This window comes from Palaemon carinicauda, chromosome 4 (genome assembly GCF_036898095.1).
Source record: "Palaemon carinicauda isolate YSFRI2023 chromosome 4, ASM3689809v2, whole genome shotgun sequence".
Classification (NCBI taxonomy): Eukaryota; Metazoa; Arthropoda; class Malacostraca; order Decapoda; family Palaemonidae; genus Palaemon; species Palaemon carinicauda.
The window spans coordinates 34,483,177-34,505,676 of NC_090728.1; the positions used below are offsets into that span (position 1 = coordinate 34,483,177).

Sequence of the window (22,500 nt, forward strand, 5' to 3'; positions counted from 1 at the left end):
TTCTCAATCACAACTATGATCATCGGACTGAAGTTGATAACCTCGGATTAACATTAAAATCCTTTGTGGATTGGAGCCATTTCTGCTCCGATGTGACAGAAGATTTGTCAGCCCTCGCATTAAGGAAGAGATTGATGAGACACTGGTGACGAGACGAAAATACCGATAAGATCGAATTTTGAAGCTGGTGTGGTTATTTGAGGGCATGGAACGTACTAGTAAACTCCTCATCATTGTTTCCCCTGGTAGACTTTCTGTCGTACAATCTTTTAAGAGATATACGCTACTGCTGATTATTCAGCATAATATTCTTTACATTATGCCATAATCAGTTATTTATTCTGGTTTGTGGGCTGCTCACCGTGACTTGCATTTAATTGGGCACAGACACCTTACAATCAATCACTCCATTGATTTTGCCTCCTCAGAAAATGGAAAATTCTACACTCAAAATATCACGTATATGTAAAGAGACGCAAAGGCGTGGATCAAGATGCCTGGTATATGTACAAAATATTTGTGCCAATACCTTAATCTGTCAAAAGACCCCAAGATCATCCCTATACTTTAGTGCAAGTTTTCTTTTTTTTTTATGGCAAACCACTAAGTTATATACACATATAATTCAACGAGTTGCCACACAGCCTTAAGAACTGTCCGTTAATGACCCAGAGCCATGACCAAACAGCCCCACACAATAGACAAGACACTAAGGTTAAGGAGAGCAACAGGGGGCAGTGACCCCAACTGCTACGTAAGGATATAATAACGTAGATTAGGTTAGTCTGAGACTTTTAAGTTATGACATATTTCTGACAGTCTGACTGGGTTTAGCATTATAGACACGGTGGTCAAGGTCAGGTTAGATGGGGAACCTTAATTCTGTTCCTGTTTTCGTTTTCTTGGTGACGTGTTTTGGGCGGGCTGTGTTTCAGAAAGTTTTGATATCGTTTTTACCGATTTATTTAGGATTCTGACACTGGCATAATGTACTTACTTCAAAACCAGATTTTTTTTTTTTTGTGGGAAAACCTAAAATAGAGATCGTGTGAAGAAGTACGTGAAAAGGCGTCTGAAAACCACAATTCCAGCATGTTTACTGGTAATGGTGATAGCGTTTATATTTGAAAAAAAAAATAAACATGCATACATAAAATTGGTAATATATAATTGCGACATACAATCACAGGAAAAAAAAGAGTAATGCAAAAGAGTGACCGTGTTTCTTTTATGGAAAATATGACAAACCAATGAAGATTAGCGAAAGAAAACGGAATTGGGAATGTGACATAGTTTTAATGCTATACCCAATTACAAATAGAAATTATATCGTATCATTGTTTGATTTGTTTGATATTTTACTATTGTTAGATGTAGTTTCTAAAACACAATTAGTGTATGTCATCATATGGTTGTATAGAATTATTAATAAAAGCAATGTCATCAATATTAGATCAGATACACAACACAATCATATCATCAAACAGTAAAAGATATAATTGGGTCAGGTGAAGAATTTACCGGCATAAAAGTGGGAAAAGATGCAGACAAAGAAGAAGAAGAGGAAGATTGATATCAGCAGCGCTTCAAACTAGGTTTTAAGGTCATGCCATACCAGAATAAAAGAGAGAGAGAGAGAGAGAGAGAGAGAGAGAGAGAGAGAGAGAGAGAGAGAGAGAGAGAGACGAGCATGTTAAGTTCCACAGGCTAAACCAGTTGCGATACTGGGGCAAATGCAAACATTCTCACCTTTTTTTCTTCTCTTACGGTTGTCTGTAAACTCCACACAGATCTCTTGCAAGATAATGCAAGAATAATATTCTTGATATTTCGCTTTATTGCATGTGATCATATATTTCCAGTTGCTTGAGTAAATCTGTATTAGAGAGTGTTTGATTTACTGCATTAGGATCATATTTTTACGATACTAAAGAAAACACTTAAAACATTAATTTCTAACCAGAACAGATAAACAAGAATCACTTTCTCTCCATTCACTGTTATGGTGTAAATATACAATGTATTTTCACAGAATTCAAGCAAAATTTACCACCGATATAAATCACTGCAAATGTTTGGTTTTCAAAAGAAAAAATACTTTCAAAAAATGTACAGAGAAGAAATGATGAAGCACAGAGATGCCTGGCGAGTAGTAGACACACAATCAAAGCTGGACCTGGAAGCTGTTAACCGTACGGCTACTCAGCTCGAACTGTCTGGGACTCGGGCCGGGCCAGATTAGACTAGGAGGCCAGGCTCAAGTCCTCAACAAGAGGACCGGCTTCGTCCAACTCACCTGTTCGACGTTTTCCTCAGAATGTTTCACTCAAGTACGATCGCCTAGGGATGCTGAACCTTGTCTGTTTGTTTTCTTGCTCGGAGTGGCTTTCGGTACCTTAAGTGTTTTCGTCTTTTCAATTATTTCGTAATCCCGGATCACTCCCGTTGATTTAAAACGAGAAGCATCTCTTCATTGTGACTGGGAACTTATTTAGTGAATAATCTCTTCATCCAACGAATCACTTTGGAATCATTAGAACGAATTGGCTTACGAGAGGCAGTCGATGGCTTGGGGTTATGGGCTGAGAAACACCCGAGGCTGCTGGGATTAACAAAGAAGATAGGTATTCCAGCGCTTCTCTCCTTTCTTCACTTCACTACGGCATTTTCTGTCACATATCGACCTACTTCCTTGTGTGTTGCAATACGATTAATTAAAATGCCATGTTATACATACTTCTTTTTTTGTTAATTACATTTGAGTTCTTCTAAATGGCTCGTAGTCAATACCAATGCACTTATTACTAAAAAGAAATATTTCCTTTTGAAAACTGGAAACCAGAAAATATACTGTATACCAGTATCATAAATGGCGGAAAAAACCTGTTTTTGACAAGGAATAGTTAAGCTTAATGGTCGAAAATGTATAAAAACAGGCCCTGAAATAGGTCACAGTTTTTCACTGAAAGCAACTATTGTACTTAGCACTGACTTACAATGAACAATGTAATGCAAACCAAGTCAACCATACTAAGGTATGTTTAGTCAATTACATAGATGCTTTTTAATCAGAGGCTAAGCACCATAACATGCATTATTCGTTTTGTCGATTGTTGTTTGATAAAAAAAAAATAAACAAATAAACCCCAAATCGAGTTTTCTTTATCCTCAAGGTCAATAAGCTTAAGTAGAGGAGAAAATTAGGTCATATTATATTAAATCCGATACCTTGGAATAAGAATATACCTTGTATACAACACTGATGTTAATTACGGATTTCCTAGCACTAAAGGAAGTTTTCACGGTCATGGGTTCCACCTTCAGCAATGAATTTCAAGGTTATTTTCAGAACATTTTAGTAACGCCATTTTCAAAGTTGCCAGGTTTTCTCTGGAATTTTTGACCAAGTGTTTTTAACTTCAATGTGTAATGACAAATACTAACGAGAGCGGTTATTTATAGATGGAATTATGTAGTGATTTTCGTATCCTTTTACTTATTATGATACATTCATACTTATGAATAAAAAATATAAGAAAACTTACGATTATAAGGTAGAGAATTACAAAATTTATAATCTAAATGTAAATTGTAATTATAATTGCAAAATGAGCCTGATTTAGTTAATTATAGACATTTCTATGTTCATCCGATAAGAATTTTCATAAGGTTTTCCTGCCTATTTTCCTGATAAACTCTACTCCGTATTGCTATGTTTTAAAGGTTTAAAGGCCACTCATGAATGGCAGAGGCAAGTGACAGTGAAATTATCCAATCAAACAGGACAATGCCCTAGAGACTGACCATATATACATACAATCAGTGCCAAAGCCCCTCTCCATCCAAGCTGGGATCAGGTAAGGCCAGGAAATGGTTGCTGATGATTCAGCAGAAAGACCTATAGATTCCCCCAAATCCCCCATCCTTAGCTCACAAGGATGGTGAGGTTGCAGACAATACAAGAAACAATCGAACTTGAGCGGGACTCGAACCTCAGTCTGGCAATCACCAGGCAAGGATGTTACCAACAGGCCACCAAAACTCATAATATATATATATATATATATATATATATATATATATATATATACATATATATATATATATATATATATATATATATATATATATATATATATATATATATATATATATATATATATATACATAGATACCTATATATATATATATATATATATATATATATATATATATATATATATTTATATATATGTATATATATATATATGTATATATATATATACATATATATATATATATATATATATATATATATATATATATATATATTCATCTATAAAATTCTATTTATTCTAGTTTGACATCCAATTTGTATTTTAATTCGCTAAGTGAGTCACAAAAAAGCCTCTTTTTTGGTTGAATTAAGATCTTATTTACTGGGATGCCAAACTTCAGATAATATCTACATTCAACGTAGGTCTCAGATTTGAAATGTTTGAAAAACACCCATGCGTTAATTTCATGAATAGGGTAACTTCAGAAATATCTGCTCTACTTATTGTTTGAGGAACATAATTGTACTTCAGTAAAAGACATTAGGAATGAGTGGTAATTAAAATTCAAAAGACCGGAAAAATTAATATTGTTTTTTCTAACTTATGTGATTATATTTTTCTTGCGACTGAATAAATTTATAAAATATAACTTTGATTTTAAAATTTATTATTATTATTATTATTATTATTATTATTATTATTATTATTATTATTATTATCATTATTATTATTATTATTATTTGCTAAGGTACAACCCTACATGCAAAAGCTGAATGCTATAAGCCCGAGAGCTCCAACAGGAAAAATAGCCCAGTGAGGAAAGGAAATAAGGAAATAAATAAAGCAAATAAGCTATAAAAAAGTAATGAATAAAAATATAGAATATCATAAGATAAGTAACATCGTAAAAATAGATCTGACATATAAACAATGAGGAGAGAATAATGTACCCTCAAGCAATAGAACTCTAACCCAAGAGAGTGCATTGTACATTTTTGTTTTCTCTCTCTCTCTTTTTTTGGAGAGAGAGAGAGAGAGAGAGAGAGAGAGAGAGAGAGAGAGAGAGAGAGAGAGAGAGAGAGAATTTTCTCACAAATGGGCTATTGTTATTATCGCTACCTATAATCGCATGGATCTCAATGTATTCAATAGATGAACTTTGGTTCTGAATCCCTTTTGGTCAGTGATCCGGCAAAGTTGGAGGGTCATAGAAACTTGTGGTTAGAAAAAAGTGAGGACGACATTGATTTACAATAGCAATTTCCTTTTAAGGGTCCACCTCATTCCACCTCAGTACCGATGACCTATGGTGAAACTTCTTCTAAGAATCTTAACAATTAGAAAAGCGGATAGAGAAGGAACAGAAGAAAAGAGCCGCAACTCTTTAGAAGGAAACGGTTCTAAACACTCGGAAAAGTTGTCAACAGAAGAAGAGGAAGAGAAAGTAAGACACTCTACGCGTGAACACGGGAAGTTAAAAGGCTGTGACCAACAGGGAAATGCCGAAAACCTCATTAAAATGCTGAATCTGCCGACTCACGGACTTACACTTCTTGATTAAAGGCACCAGAACATGAGACAAAAAACTGTATTAGGTTTTGCAACGATGTCAGTAACGTAATAAAATAGTGCAAGCTCATTCTGATATCAGGTTTAGATAAAAAAGGAAGTTTTTTTTTTTTTTCTGGGGAAAATATAATGGCTAATCCACATACCATTTCTTTTCAGTACACTTAATCATTAAGAATAAAAAACACCAACTCTCAAAAGAAAGCTCCCGTCAAATTTCATGGCAAATAAGTAAAAGAGGATATAAAAAGTATAAAAAATGTACATTGGTAAACATAAAAGAAGTATAAAAATGTACGTTGGAAAACATTACAAAGTATAAAAATGTACATTGGAAAACATAAAGAAGTATAAAAATATACATTGGAAAGCATAACAAACGTATTTAGATAAATGCATCAGCAAAACCAGGTGGGAAATAAGTAAAATCAGGGAATAAAGATAGTCATCTATATTTCAGAATTAAGACGTTTGTTGATGCTGGAACTCAAAACTGAAGTAAAATCCCGCAAAAGTTGTTTTTTGCGAAAAAAAAAAAAAATGACAGAACCTTTATTTTCATAGGCACTAGGGATGAATAACGCTATACTTAGAAGTGAAAAGTGCGATGTAATTCCTGCAGATTCTTATGATTTTCAAGTAATGGTTTTTTATTTTCATGCAAGAGTCACTGTTTAGACGTAAAAAATGGCCAACCAGTTGATAGATTTATGCCATGACTTATTTTTCTATACATTAAAATCTTAAGACACCAAATTATCTTAATAGGTTGTCTTGAACACCATGCATCCTCAACACTTCCCATCTCTCTCTCTCTCTCTCTCTCTCTCTCTCTCTCTCTCTCTCTCTCTCTCTCTCCTCTCTCTCTCTCTCTCTCTCTATATATATATATATATATATATATAAATTATATATATATTTATATATATATATATATATATATATATATATATATATATGTATATATATATATACACACACACACACACATATATATATATATATATATATATATATATATATATATATATATATGTATATATATTCATATATATACATATATATGTATATATATGTATATACTGTATATATATATATATATATATATATATATATATATATATATATATATATACATACACACACATATATATATATATATATATATGTATATATATATATATATATATATATATATATATATATATATACATAATCGTCATCGTCATCAGCCGTTACTAGTCTACTGCAGGTTTAGGTCCTCAGACATGACCTTCCACTCACGTTTGTTCATGGTCCTTCTTTGCTAGTCTTTGTCAATCCATCTTATACTCTCCCTTCCCCTGCTTTTATTGCAATATATCTATCTATCTATCTATCTATCTATCTATCTATCTATCTATCTATATATATATATATATATATATATATATATATATATATATATATATACATATATATGTGTGTGTGTGTATGCGTGTGCGTGTGTGCCAGTGTGTATACATGTAAAATAACAGATGAATACATACACTTAAGACATACATATATTTGGTTCACATAGCAGTCTTTACCAAATTCCTGCTCCAAGTGTTGACACGTCGGGGAACTTCCCTTTGCAAGAAATTTTCCTAATATTAGAAACTACAGTACATTGTACATCTATAACCCAGATTCCTCAAATCACATTACACACTTTCTATACCCTGACCATCTTCAGTTCACTTGTAACTTTCATGACCTTTAACTTTCCAAATCGAGGAGGGGTTACTCACACACATTTTCTTTTCCTGACTTGTATAGTAATTTGAGCCTTGGTCAGTTTCATTTAGACTGGGTTTTAAATGTTGATATTAAATAGTTTTCAACTTCTGGCAGACAAGTATGTATTCATTTCAGCATTATTTGCATCCAGAGCTTTAAACCAGGCCCACACCAAAGTCCCGTAAGCAGTGTAGAAACAAGAATACTACATCGAATCCAACTAATAAACCCAGAGAGCCATTAATATGATTTTTGCTTTAATTAGTATTCTAGAGTAGCAGAGAAGTTTCTCAAACCATATGAATGTAACTTCTTAATCTTACAAAAAAATTTGACTTACTATAATTTACTGCAGATCTAAGCAATTCACATGATTAAACACCATAATATTTTTTTCTTTACAGTTAGACCAAGATTCATTTTTAGATATTAAGTAGAGAATGAAATACCGCAGATGCTCAATGTTCTCAAGAAAGCATCAAAGTAAAATTAGTATCTATTACTAAGTTACCAACACGATTTGCAATACACTTTGTACATTAACGTAAAGCCGAACTAAAAACAGTGTTACAGAAATTCCACAAAGGGGGTCGGACTTTGAAGGAAAGTAACTGAGATAAAAAGAGTTTGCTTAAGATAAAGATTGACGTCCTACACCAAGTTAGCCTGGGAGGTTAGAGAATACGGGCGACGCTTATCAATTGTAACTTTAGCTTGATCTTCAACGTTTTAATCTATTCGTAGGCAGATATGTCACACCTACTCCATACAGAAAATTGTCTTCCAGTGTAGCTCATAAACTCTCTTCCGCTTTGTTTCTGTTTCTTTCCACTGTATAAAACAGAGACACTATCCAGAAAGAAACAGTTATCTACCCTCATTGTATGCATTACTTATTGCCCTTTTCACTTTTGCTTTATATTCTGTTTTCTTTAAACGCATGAAAGTTTCAAATTCAAGCAGAAGTATAGAACAAATGAAAGATATGATATCAGTTTTATTTCTTTTACGGCGACAAATGACGTCCCGATAAGCATCATAAATGTCCCGTGTTTCCGTACTCATTTCCCTCGTTTATAAACTCCAGATGTTATCGAGATTAGAACATGTCATAATGACTAAGTTAGTACAAAAGGTAAATATATACAGGAAGGATTTCCATTGGAGTGTCTTCTGCGAGTGAATGGGAACAGCTAGGTAAATTTTACTAAGAATTATACCAATAGTTTTTATCTTCATCGTACTTTCCTGAATGGGGCTACTACTACGATCGTCTAAACTTTAAGTACCACCAGCTCATCGAAGGCTGGCTGAGCTATTTAATGTATTCAAAAGTTCAATGGTACACTTTCCTGAGAGAAATTAAATCTTACAAAATAGGAAATAACGTGTATGAAAGAATGAAGAGTAATGTGCGGTCAAGAAACTAAGAAGAATGAGGAAATATAAAAGCGGAAGGTCTGAGAAAGGAATAGTTAAGAAACCGTAAATAAGAGAGGTCGCTCATAACAAAGTATTGCGGAAAAAAAACAACAAAGAATTAGGAAAGAGCCAACCACGGAATGCACCCCGTTATGTGGCTCCGTTCTCAGTTGTTAGGTCTGCTGGCGGTGGGCATACAGCACTTTTCTCTTAGCATTTGAAATAAACGACACCGCTGGTTCATTTGACTGGGCACTAAGGTGCCCATAAACTCTTTCCTTTTTTTTTATTATTATAATTTTATTGACATTTTCTACAGATTTTCACTTCTTTAGTGAAATATGATGCAGACAAACCGACAAACAAAAGTTCGAATTGATCAGACTTGAACTTGCATAGGCTAATGATAAAGCGTATCTTTTTTTTTTATTTATTTATTTTTTGGTTTATCGGTTTATCTGCATCATATTTTACCAATTATTTCTATGTATGTATGTCTCAGTATATGTATTCATCTGTCATTTTACCTGTATACACACTGACACACGCACATACAAACACACATACATACACATTTATATATATATATATATATATATATATATATATATATATATATATATATATATATATATATTATATTATTGATAGATAGATAGAAATATTGCAAAAGAAGCAGGGGAAGGGGGAGAAAAAGATGGGTTGACGAACTGAGAAAAGTTTCTGGTATAGACTGGCAAAGAAAGACCATAAACAGACCTGAGTGGGAGGCCATGTCTGAGGCCTTAGTTGTGCCATGAACTAGTATCAGCTGATGATAATGAGGATTTCACACACACACACACCCACACACACACACACATATATATATATATATATATATATATATATATACAGTATATTATATATATATACATATATATATGTACACACACAGATATATATATATATATATATATATATATATACATAAATATATATATATATATATATATATATATATATATATATATATATATATAGTATATGTGTATGGACAAAGGTTTATCCGTTAGGTCATGAATAGACCAGCTCATGAACACAAAACATAGTGATCTCCGTAATAATTAGTACTTTGCTATTAATTGCCATTGCGAGAGTAACGGTTTCCATACAAAACACAACATTAAGCAATCGAAGACTAACATTCAAGACTGGCAGAAGGATTCTATTTTTTTTATTTTTTATCTTGTTAAAAGACAATTCATATTCCAATTACCTTTGCCGTGGTAGATAGATAGATAAATAGATAGGTAAATAGATAGATAGATAGAAACACGTACCAATTTGCTATGGCAGTCATACATACGTAAAAAGTGTAAATCCTAAAAATAGAGAAGTTTTGATTAACTCCTTGATAAAGCTGAGGTAATTTTCCGTCAAAAAGATTGCAGACGTCTCAAGTTAATATTTTTTTCCCGGCGTTAGTTCATTAATAATCAAACTAGGGTAGATACTTTAATACTAATATTTTCTTAGATGTATGTATGTATGCATGTTCATCACAAAGGTTATTACTATTCGGAGGCACAGTACATTGTCATCCTTATGAATAGAAAAAAAAACAGAAAAGCCAATGTTGGGCAAGGAGAGAGAGAGAGATAGAGAGAGAGAGAGAGAGAGAGAGAGAGAGAGAGAGAGAGAGAGAGAGAGAGAGAGAGAGAGAGAGAGAGAGAGAGCTACTATAACCATTGTTGTGGGCGAAGAGAGCTCTACCCTCTCTCTCCTCGGGTGACATTGTGAATATTCGGGAGACATCAAACCCTGGCGTTGCCTTGGGTACAAAAGTCTGTCACTAATCAATTAGACGCTGAAGTTATATTGCCCATTCAGCTAACTGTTGATCATCTATTGTTGAACCATAATCCCCCAGGAATTATACACTTAGATGCAATCAACTTTTTGAATAACGGATATAATTTTCAGTTTTCCGTTTTTATTCTATTTGAAATGTGCAGTAAACAAAAAGTAACCTCATATGTTCAGACAACAGAAGAAAACGATTAGCAATATACTTTTATCATCATTGCAATCCTCACTTGATTGTTTTGCAAATTGTAGAGTAATAATTTTTGGGTATTATCAAAGGTGGTGAATTTTTTTCTCCTGTGATGAATTGAGGTTAAGATAAGGATATATTTAGATCCAAACAAGCCACCTGGAATGTAATAATGATGTTCTTGGTTTGTCTTTTTAATATATTTTAAGATAAGCTCGTTAGTGGTACCAAGTCATGGTTCATCTGACAGGTTTGGAAAATTCCACATATTGGTAGTTAATGGTATGAATTGTTAGATCAAACATAATACCTCTCCCATCTGTAACTTCTACATTACATGAATTATGATAGAATGCTTGTCTCGACGCAAACGACGAGTCCAAATAAATAAAGGTAAAAGAAAGAGCTGGTCCTCTACTAAAAATAAAAACTTTCCCATGAGAACCACACTGAAGAAGACATAAAGCGAGATACAGTTATATGTGGATTCGAAGAGCCGTTCAACAAAGCATATACAACAACAAAAAAATGCGCTGTCTTCACTAAGTCTGCGATTTAGATCTTCGATCGTTGACAGCTATTTACTTTATCAGTAGTTGACGACACATTTACATCGACATCAGAGAAATGAATTTCTGGTGAATTTTTTTTTTTCTTGAGTCAGACAATCCAACCAATATAATCAATGATTTACAATGAAGTGAAAACAGAAAATTATATATATATATATATATATATATATATATATATATATATATATATATATATATATATATATATATATATATAATGGAAAATTTTCAAATGAAATCAATGTGTTAACTTTGGTATTACCAAATTTCATGTATTTTTTTAGGGGTAATAATATAGTAACTTTTTCAAAGATCATTTTCCTCTCATCAGAAACATTTTCCCGATGTCATCTGTTTTTTTTTTTTTTTTTTTTAAGAAATAATGTCACACACAATTTTATTCAAAGAATAGATGTAATTCGTGATACATATCCCGATTGCAAAAACTAAGTTGCCATTTATTGTCATTCAGAAATATTGTCTTTTTAAGTATGTGCACAGAACTTTACACGAAACCTGTGTTTCTAGTATTTGGAGTAACGGTAAAATATGTTGCCTTTCTTCACGTGCAATGCATACTTTGAAAACAAATGCATTCTTTCATTCGATCTGTCCAGATTACCATTACTAGAATAGATATGTTCAAGTAACTTGACGCAATTTTGTGCATTACTTTAGTTAGTCATCCATATCCTATTAATTAACCTGTGAATAAATGTCAAAGTTTCCAATCCATTTTCTCTAGCACAGACTGGATTTCCAACAGTATTCTCAGCAGCACAGAACAATTTGGCTGCCGGAAGCAGGGTTAACGGTACCTAAGGAGCAAACTGGTGAGTGGAGTGAGAGCGGACTGGGTCAGCAGGGAGAAAGAAAGAGAAGTAGCATAGAGCCCCATGGGATCGAGGAGGAGGGGGAGCGGGTATGTTGGGGTACGTCTTCGCGGGTAGAGGTGACACTATAAAGAGGGTTTGGTTGTGCTGCCAAAAAAGAGTATATTCCCCGAAGGTATGCGGGCCTGGACGGATAAAGAAGGAAAAGGAGGCTGCAGGCATCTCACAGGCGAAAGTCACAGCTTACCACAGGTGAAGATGGAACGAACACCAAAGGCTTTTCCTGTTTTCTCGCATGAATCACACTACGTCATATCAAATGTATTGAATTTTAAATATTTCTTTGTAAAGTTATCTATTCCTTTGCTTTTTCGTTTTTTATTTCTTATAATAAGTTATTATTTGTTTATTATGCATATTCTAATTGGCATCAATGAGCACTGATGTAATCAAGGTCTCTATAGACCTTGGATGTAATGATGCCAGATAATTGCCATTCATTAATTTTGGGGGCAATGACATCTTGTCAAAAAACTCCCGTACGAAGAGAAGCTCAGGGAAATCATTATCATCAAAAAAAGAATAATTCATTCATTCATGGAGAAATTCAACATGAAAACGAAGTAAATAAAATTTGATAAGAATATGGGGATAAGGGGCATTACCTAAATTTAGATGTATTCTTTTGATAAAATGAAAGCATATTAATTATCAAACTGGCACCTTGTGAAATTTCTTCTAAAAAGGATCATATGAGACCCGACGAGCTCTTTGGATCCCCGGTGTAACTGTATTTCGTAGAAAGAATGACGCTTTCTCTCACCCCCCGTCCTTTCTCTCTCTCTCTCTCTCTCTCTCTCTCTCTCTCTCTCTCTCTCTCTCTCTCTCTCTCTCTCTCCATATAACAGGTAACTTTCCCAGCCGTAAATGGCGATGGTTGGTAATATCAAACCAAATAATCAGAAAAAAAAATTCATAAAAGGAAGTGTTTTAAAAGAAAGCTCTGAAACGTGAGATCTTTGAACTTGAGTACCTCTCAAAAGTCAAGTAATTATTTTTTATTAAATTCTGTGGGATATTTCATATTTGCATCAACTTCGTGTAAGCAGGCAAGCTCATACACCCAATAATTTTACAGTATATGTATATATATATATATATATATATATATATATATATATATATATATATATATATATATATATATATATATATATATTAGGGATGAGGGAGCTGACTCTATCCCTATTTTAGCCTCGCTGAGAAGGGAAGTACCCGTTCACTAGTAGTCATCCCATCAACGAGATTTTTGCCTGAGGATTAAACTTAAATAAATATAAAAACAAAACAATGAATGATACACTTCATCGGCACGTAAACCTTTCAATAAAGCGTGACGGTACAGGTAGTTAAAAATCAAACACTCGGGAAGAACTAAAAAAGGTCACCACCCCGTGGGAACAAGTCCCAGGAGGGCAAACTGGCTTTTGTGGATCAGTGAAGTCAAGCAACTCAGGATCCTGGTTAGTACTTGTTTGGAGAACTACCAAAAGGCATAATCTGTCGAAAGTTAGCCTCCTGAACATATATGGAGCAGGACATGGGGTCGGGTAACACTTTAACCCCATGTAATAGTATATATGTTTATTAAGTAAATGTGTCTAAAATGGGCATAGTAAACGAAGACTAAATCTACCGTTTGAAGAAGCAATCCTGTTCGAGTAAACAGGGTAGAAACTTCAGGAGTGACGAAACACACACCGAGACGAATGTAGAATTTATAATCGTTATTTTCTAAATGATTGAATTCCATACGTCATTCGCGATAAAAAGCTAGAACAAGTTTTCATGGATTGAAACAATCCTCCGAATGATTAGTCTCTACGATAATTCTGGGAGATTTCAAAGAGAATGTGCTAGTTTTCTTATTCAGGAAGTCCATTTATGTCGATGCTAAAACTGGTTACTTTCTTTAGATCTCTTTTTGGTATTCAGCTTCTAAGTCTTTACATTTTGGGATCGTCTCCAATGATATTCAACTTTCTCTTTGTCATCTCACAAAAAGAACCAAGTGTATTTCAATGACAGCTGAATAAACTCTTTTTGTCTTCTCTCTTCACCATTAATAAGTACCCTTGCAAATACTTATAACAAGATGAAGGCAATTAAATGAAAACATAAGTGATTCAATATAAAAAACGAATAACAGTCACATTTCCCGATTTTGAGTTTAAACAGGTTTCACATAGAGGTACAAAATCAGTGAGACATCTAGACAAAGGAAAAGGAAAAACAAAAATTTGAAAGCACCACTTATATCAATGGTTACTTATATTGAAAAGTGAAATATATTTCGTCTTCTGGACCAAAGGAAACACATCCATGAGTAAAATTGATTTTTATCGCATATGGATCCGAAGATGTTATATGAAATAGTTTCCTTATTACGAATATTTTTGGGGTAATCGATAGAAAGTTCTTGTCTGGAATATTGAATGTCTTAGGGGATTTTTTAAGATGAAACCTTGATATAAGTAAAACAATGGAGCTATTATTAGGAACGAAAGTTTCAGAGGGCCACTGAATTCCTTGCTTCATCATCCACAGAAAAAAAAGTAAATACTCTAGATTTGAAGAAAACAATTAAACATATTAATTTCATTGTTTCAATATACCATGAGTCCATTAGTTGGACATTGGTTTTAGTATCATCAGCACTTTAATGGTTGAAATAACTATTTTGCAGGAAACTGCCAGAAACCAAAATTAATCCTTCCTTTAGTCAAAATCAATGGGAAATAATGGATAGGTGTATCAGAATAGGTTCAGTTATTATAAATTTTTTTCTGGTAATTTCATATTTTTGTAGTAAGTTTGGTTATAGCAACGTTATTAATCTATGCAAATATATTTCAATTACTCATTCCCTTTATATCTTTTATAATCTCAACATCTATTACTCTGTCTTGTGACTCAGCAACATCACCAGCATCACCATCAATGGGAGGAAATGTAAAAGTCATTGACCAGCCTCTCAATTAAGTAGGCCTTACGTGACCGTGATTAACAAGCCAACGAGGCAGTGACAGCTGAGACTGATGAATGATTGATGGATTATACGGGTGTTGTGTGTCTTAGATCTTGTCCCTGGAGCACAAGAACCTGACTGATCTTTCTTTCTTTTATCTCGACTTCATAACGGTCTATATTCTAGGAAGGAATGCAAAGGTAAGAAGTCTCTAATCACCCTCTCTCTCTCTCTCTCTCTCCTCTCCTCTCTCTCTCTCTCTCTCTCTCTCTCTCTCTCTCTCTCATACACTAATTTTGTAATGTTTAACAATTCGTCCAAGTAGATAACACACGTTCTTTGACCCTAGCCTTGCTTCGCCATAAGATTCGAACAAAGTAAGTACTTCAGGGTGATTTTAATGACTTTTCTCCAATGGTTCCAAGATGAAATGATACCATCCAATATTTGGATACTTTAAACTTACATCAATGATTAGAACAAAAAAATTCATTAGGAAGACTGGAGAAAGTGGGAATGTATTTGTTAAATACATAAGAATCCCCTATTTTCGAGTAACATTCACATTTTTCTTCTGTCAGCTCTTTCTACTTTTAATCTTCCCTCCTTATCACAATTTATAGTTTTTCTACGTCAAAAAAGGTATTTTACGCTGCTTGCATTCTATTTACCACGCATTCCTCTGAAAACGTCGTGAGTAATTGTACAGAGGATTTTTTAGTCTCTCTCTCTCTCTCTCTCTCTCTCTCTCTCTCTCTCTCTCTCTCTCTCTCTCTCTCTCTCTCTTCCTTTTAATAACGATAAGTTATTCTAAACAGTCCACCCAACGGAGGTTCAAAAATCTTTTCACACGGTAAAGTTCCTGCTGAAAATTGAAACGTCTCTCTCTCTCTCTCTCTCTCTCTCTCTCTCTCTCTCTCTCTCTCTCTTTTAATCACGATGAGTTATTCTAAGCAGGCCAACCAACCGGAGGCTGAAAAGTCTTTTCACACGGTAAACTTCCCGCTAAAAATCGAGCCGTCTTCCAGAAAATATTAAAACCAACGAAAAATGTTAAACGGAGATGTTGGTTAAACAGCCGCCTAGTGTCACCGCCTCCTTCGTGCGGTAAATTGTTCGGAATCCTACTGCTAAGGAGCGTTCTCAGGTGAGAACGAAAATTGCCATAGACGACAATTCCCGAATCTCAAAAATTACAGTAATGGATCACTTCCCTTCCAGTGGGGTGAGACATTCTTCCCTTCCCCAGGGACCATTACGAATGGTCTTTCGGTTCATCATCACGCAAACGTTCATAAATGACTTCCGCATACCATTCATTATTTTTTTTTTACCCTTTTTAATGTGTGTGTGAGTGTTATCCTCATCTCCATTTATTCCTTATAACGTTCGTTGTTTCATTTCCAGCTGTAATGACAATAATTCACGAATGGGGAAAGTGTGCTGGAAATTATCATTATCTTTTTTTAAAAATTAGGAATTTCTTTATCTGGAAATGAGTTTATGCGACCCAGATGAGAAGTTTTTTTTTTCATACATTTGTCTATACTTCTGAAAATGACGGGCACATGTTTGGTTTCTCATCTTGAATATTAAACTACGGCTATAGTTTTTAAACATCATCTGTTTTCTCTTTTCAGTTTCTATGGATTTTGACATAATCATTATTTTGGTTATTGTAATCTTCAATCTCAGAAATAGTATATAAAAGCAAATCTAATCGACGCATATAAGAACATAAATACGTGTAATAATTGCGTTCCTTGTGACACACACGCAAGAAAATATAAAATGAATTTAATAAAGAATTCCATTAAAGAGTTCATTACAGCTACGGTTTTTAAACATCATCAGTTTTCTTTTTTTCAGTTTTTATGGATTTTGACATGATTACAATTTCGGGAATTGTAATTCTCGCAATCAGAGAAAGTATATAAAAGATAAACTAAGCGGCGCATATGATAAGACATATAATAATAGCGGTATTTGTGATACACAAGTAATGAAATTAGATAGGAATTTGATACGAAATTCTATTAGAAAATCAAACTGTAGCCAAAGCTTTTTTAGACAACATCTGTTTCCTCTTTTCAACTTTCTATAGATTTGACATAATTATCATATAAGGGATTGTATTACTCACTCTTAAAAAAAGTAGATCATACATAAACTAATTGGCGCATATAAGAAGACACACACACACACAAACAAACAAAATACAACAGCAATTTGATGGGGAAATCCAATAGAAAAAAAGAAAAAACAAAATCCACTTTTGAAATCCCACCTGACGACTCTTTTTCCCGTCGGCTCCATCAAGTGTGTTGCCTCAAAAAGGTGGGCAGATCCGACGCCCCCATAACCTGCTTAGTCCACCTGTATACACGTGTGCGTCATTGTGTGTGTGTGTGCGTGTGTACGCGTGGCTGACCTACTTACTTGGAGGTCCGAGACGCTTCTTCTCTCGTCCGTCCTACAGGGAAACTACTTTTCTGGAGAAGCATTTCCGTTCTCCTTTTAGCACTTGACACTGACCAATAAAATCGAGGATGAACTACTCTGGTGAAAATATACAGTATCCGGAATTTTAACTTCATATACATAAACATACGCACACACACACACACACACACACACATATATATATATATATATATATATAAATATATATGCAGTATATATGAGTGAGTGTGTATGTTTGTGTATTTTATGTGCATGTGAGTGTTCGTATATGCGTGTATAGATGCATACATATATGTATATATATATATATATATATACACGCACACACACATATATATAGACACAATACACACACACACACACACACATATATATATATATATATGTGTGTGTGTGTGTGTGTGAGTGTATGTCTTAATGTGAGCATATGCGTATGAGTGTGTGGGCATATATATTATATACATATATATATGCATATATATATATATATATATACTGTATATATAAATATATAAATATATATATAATATATTATATATATTTATATGTATATATAAATATATATATATACTATATATATATTTATATGTGCGTGTATGTCTTAATGTGAGCATGTGCGTATAAGTGTGTGGGCGTATATATACAGTATATATAGGCATAGCCTATATGCCTTCCACATTCGCTTTCCTACAGCACAGCAAGTTCTTTAAACCATGAAATAATATTTGCATACATTGATACCTGCAAGTTGAAATGCCTTGTTCCGCTTGACCTATTAACACTAAATTCCTTTTTAAGATGCTGAGAACAACGCTGTACGGTAAGTCATTATCTCTCTCTCTCTCTCTCTCTCTCTCTCTCTCTCTCACACACAAACACATACATATACGCACAAATCACGAGTGAGGGAAAGAGTTTTTTGTGAACAACAGACTGGCGGGAGTTAAGACTCGCCGAGAGAGAGAGAGATGAGAGAGAGAGAGAGAGAGAGAGAACATAACGGGAACTCGGCTGGGTAACTGTACAAAGGTCACACGCCAGCCTCTGACGTCACTCCCATGTCTTCTTTTAAGTTCTGTGCTGTTCTTAAGCTTAAAGCTATGAAATTCGTCTCAGTTTTTAACGGCAATGTGCATTTTGCGCATGCGCGGATGTTCTTATTAGTATAGATGTTTTCTTTCAGTCAAACCAGTTTTCCATTGAGTGTGATTATAGCTTAAGAGGGAGATACAGAGGTAGGAGCTCCATGGGTTGTGAATAATTTTCACGCTGGTGAGGTGGGGATTACTTTGTCCAGGTCCTGTGGTTTCTGATCCTCATAATTAATGTTTGTGTACACTTTTGACTAGTGTATTTGCTGTCTTTTTTGTTCTCTCTCTCTCTCTCTCTCTCTCTCTCTCTCTCTCTCTCTCTCATTTATGTATACTCCCACACGACGCACGCACACACACACACACACACATATAATATATATATATATAGTATATATATATTATATATATATAGATATCTGTGTGAGCCTCTCTCTCTCTCTCATTTATGTATACTCCCACACACACATATATGTATATATATATATATATATATATATCGGTGTGTGTGAGTCTCTCTCTCTCTCTCTCTCTCTCTCTCTCTCTGTGATAAGCAGCATCCAACTATACTAGATCTTGGGGATTGCATAGTGGCCGGAGTCCGCTGAGTCATACTGGATGTTTTTAGGAAGAGCCCCAAACCGTTCCTTTCCTTATCCTGTCGTAAGAATTGAATACAGGTCAATTGACTATGGCCTAGGTGTGGTACAACTGAGAGAGAGAGAGAGAGAGAGAGAGAGAGAGAGAGAGAAGAAACTTTCATTCATGACTTTAAGAAAACGATAAGGTACATAAATTCTTTGACTCACTCCAGCTCTTTTAAACCGTACATGAATGTCTCATGAACTTCACATAAACATTATCTACCCTCTCTCTCTCTCTCTCTCTCTCTCTCTCTCTCTCTCTCTTTTTGTACCACACCTAGACCTATCTTAGGCGTTGTTCTTTCACCGATGATAAGTCTTTTTTATGACATCTTTGTCGTAATCATCTTTCCGTCTTTCTTTCGACTTTCATTTCACCACATGTACACCAAAGTTATCACCACATTTCTCTCTCTAAGTCTTTTTATAATTGTGCATCCCTTGAAGAAGGAAAACTATTTTCAACACTTTCTTCGTTTCCTGAACGTCTGCCTTCCAAAACATTTATATTTCACCTCCACAAGAGCTAACAGTCGATACGTCACCAGTATTCACAGTATTCTACTCTTTTTCTTGCATCTTTTATCATTATATCTATGTGAATATATATTTTATATCTTCTTTAATTATTCTTGGGTAATAATAACAAAGGTGAATAAGTACATAGAAAAAAAAGAAGTCCTTAGGAAAGACCACTTGCTAAAATGCATCTCAGTTATTGAAAATGTGTTAGATGAAGAAGAAGCATAAATTTGAAAAAAAAAAAAAAACTTTCAGAGGGATTAAAAGTACCTGACATAGATGCAGAGATTTAGTTTAGTTTATTTTTGGCATCACGCTTCAAATATCATTGAGATCAACACAGTTTTGAAACAATATTTAAAAACGAAAGACAATAGATTGAGATTTAACTCAAAAGAAGCAAATACTAACAATATTTATCAACATGACCCTATTTTCTCAAACCTGCTTTTATAGCAAACCAAATCTTGAAAAGAGACCGTCTGATTGGTCATGACAAAGGGCACCTATATAATTTCTCAAATATTTAGTCTAAAAGCGTTCCGTTATTTTGCTCCTGTTAATTCATACAGATTTTATACTGTTAATTTCCTAATAACGTTTCAAAGATAAAGAACTGGAACCCACTTTCCCCATAAGAACATCGGCTAAGTCTTCAGAGCAGTATTAATGATTTATTTCGGCTCTAACGACAATTATAATATCAAATACTACAATTAGAACTTTACAGGAGACATTTTCTTAATACTACTGCCAAAAAATTGTTTACTTCTGTCTTTTTATTGTCGAGGAGTAACAGCTTCATAGTGGAATAAATTTTATCACTTTTAATTTTTCGTTTTTAAATAAAAAGACGCATATCCGTCTCTTGTTATGTCTCCATTACCAGGCGCAGATAAAACAAGGAAGATGAGATTAATTTAAATTTTATCTTTTAAAATAAATGAACCCTTGAGATACACACACACACATATATATATATATATATATATATATATATATATATATGCATATATATATAAATATATATATATATATATATATATATATATACTGTATTTATATATATATATATATATATATATATAATATATGTATATTTATAATTGTTCGCATATATTTTATATATATTTATATATATATTTGTATATATACATATTTATATATATATATAAATATATATATATATATATATATATATATATATATATATATATAAATATATATATATATATATATATATATATATATATATATATATACTGTATATATATTCATATATATTTGACAAATATATATATATATATATATATATATATATATATAAATATATATATATATATATATATATATATATATATATATATATATATATATATACTGTATATATATTCATATATATTTGACAAATATATATATATATATATATATATATATACTGTATATATATTCATATATATTTGACAAATATATATATATATATATATATATAAATATATATATATATATATATATATATATATATATATATATATATACTGTATATATATTCATATATATTTGACATATATATATATATATATATATATATATATATATACATATATATATATATATATATATATATATATATATATATATATATATATATATATATATACTGTATATATATTCATATATATTTGACAAATATATATAATATATATATATATATATATATATATATATATATATATATATACATATATATATAATCTTCCTATTTTATTTGTTACATATATGTCTGTATGTATGACATATACAGTACATGAGTCCCGCCCCCCCCCCTCTCTCTCTCTCTCTCTCTCTCTCTCTCTCTCTCTCTCTCTCTCTCTCTCTCTCTCTCTCTCTCTCTCTCAACATGTGGTTCTTACTCATTAACAGAAAGTATAATGAAGTAAAATCTGAGCAATGATAGGGAGTGGATAAACTATACACCAATGAATTCCTGTATCAATACCTATCCCTTATCTGGTTTCTTTCAGTGTAATCTATTTTGCTTCATAATTCATTATGATCATGAATGCACATTTTATTTTGTTTTCACAAGTAAAAGTGGTTCAATATTCTGGTGGGAACCTACGAGGAAAATGAGATTTCATGAAAGACTTTCTTCCTAAAAGTAGATTTGGTTATATATAGGGCTTGACTTCTTTTCTGTTTAGGTCTCGGTTCAATTTGTTTAGTTTTTTGCAAATCTTAATAGTGCCTGATTTTTCAGCAATAATAATATAAAACGAAGATACCAACCAAGAAAAGCATAATTGTTCTAAAATCTCTAAGTATCTATACAATTAACTACTTGAAACATGAAGGAAGCAGATAAACTATTTATCGAATTGTTTGAGAAAGTTGGCAGACATAGTGAATAAGGAGCATGCAGAAAGTATATGTAAGTTCATCAAATATATATAATGGTAAAAAAAGTAAAATATCATAAGAGAAACGATGTATGGTATAAAGATCATAAGTGGGAGTCTA

General features: G+C 32.9%; 1 protein-coding gene across 4 annotated transcripts in view; it reads right to left on the minus strand.

Moving 5' to 3' along the window:
• The window catches only part of Np (Notopleural), a 92,377-nt gene that overhangs the window by 29,113 nt on the left and 40,764 nt on the right, over positions 1-22,500 (minus strand). The window contains exon 1 of one of the 4 annotated variants that reach the window (XM_068372154.1): positions 1,752-2,224. The exons of the other annotated variants lie outside the window; for them this stretch is intronic. The gene's annotated coding sequence lies outside the window, so the exon portion shown is untranslated. Of the gene's footprint in view, positions 1-1,751; positions 2,225-22,500 lie in introns of those variants that run through there. 4 annotated transcript variants of the gene reach the window in all.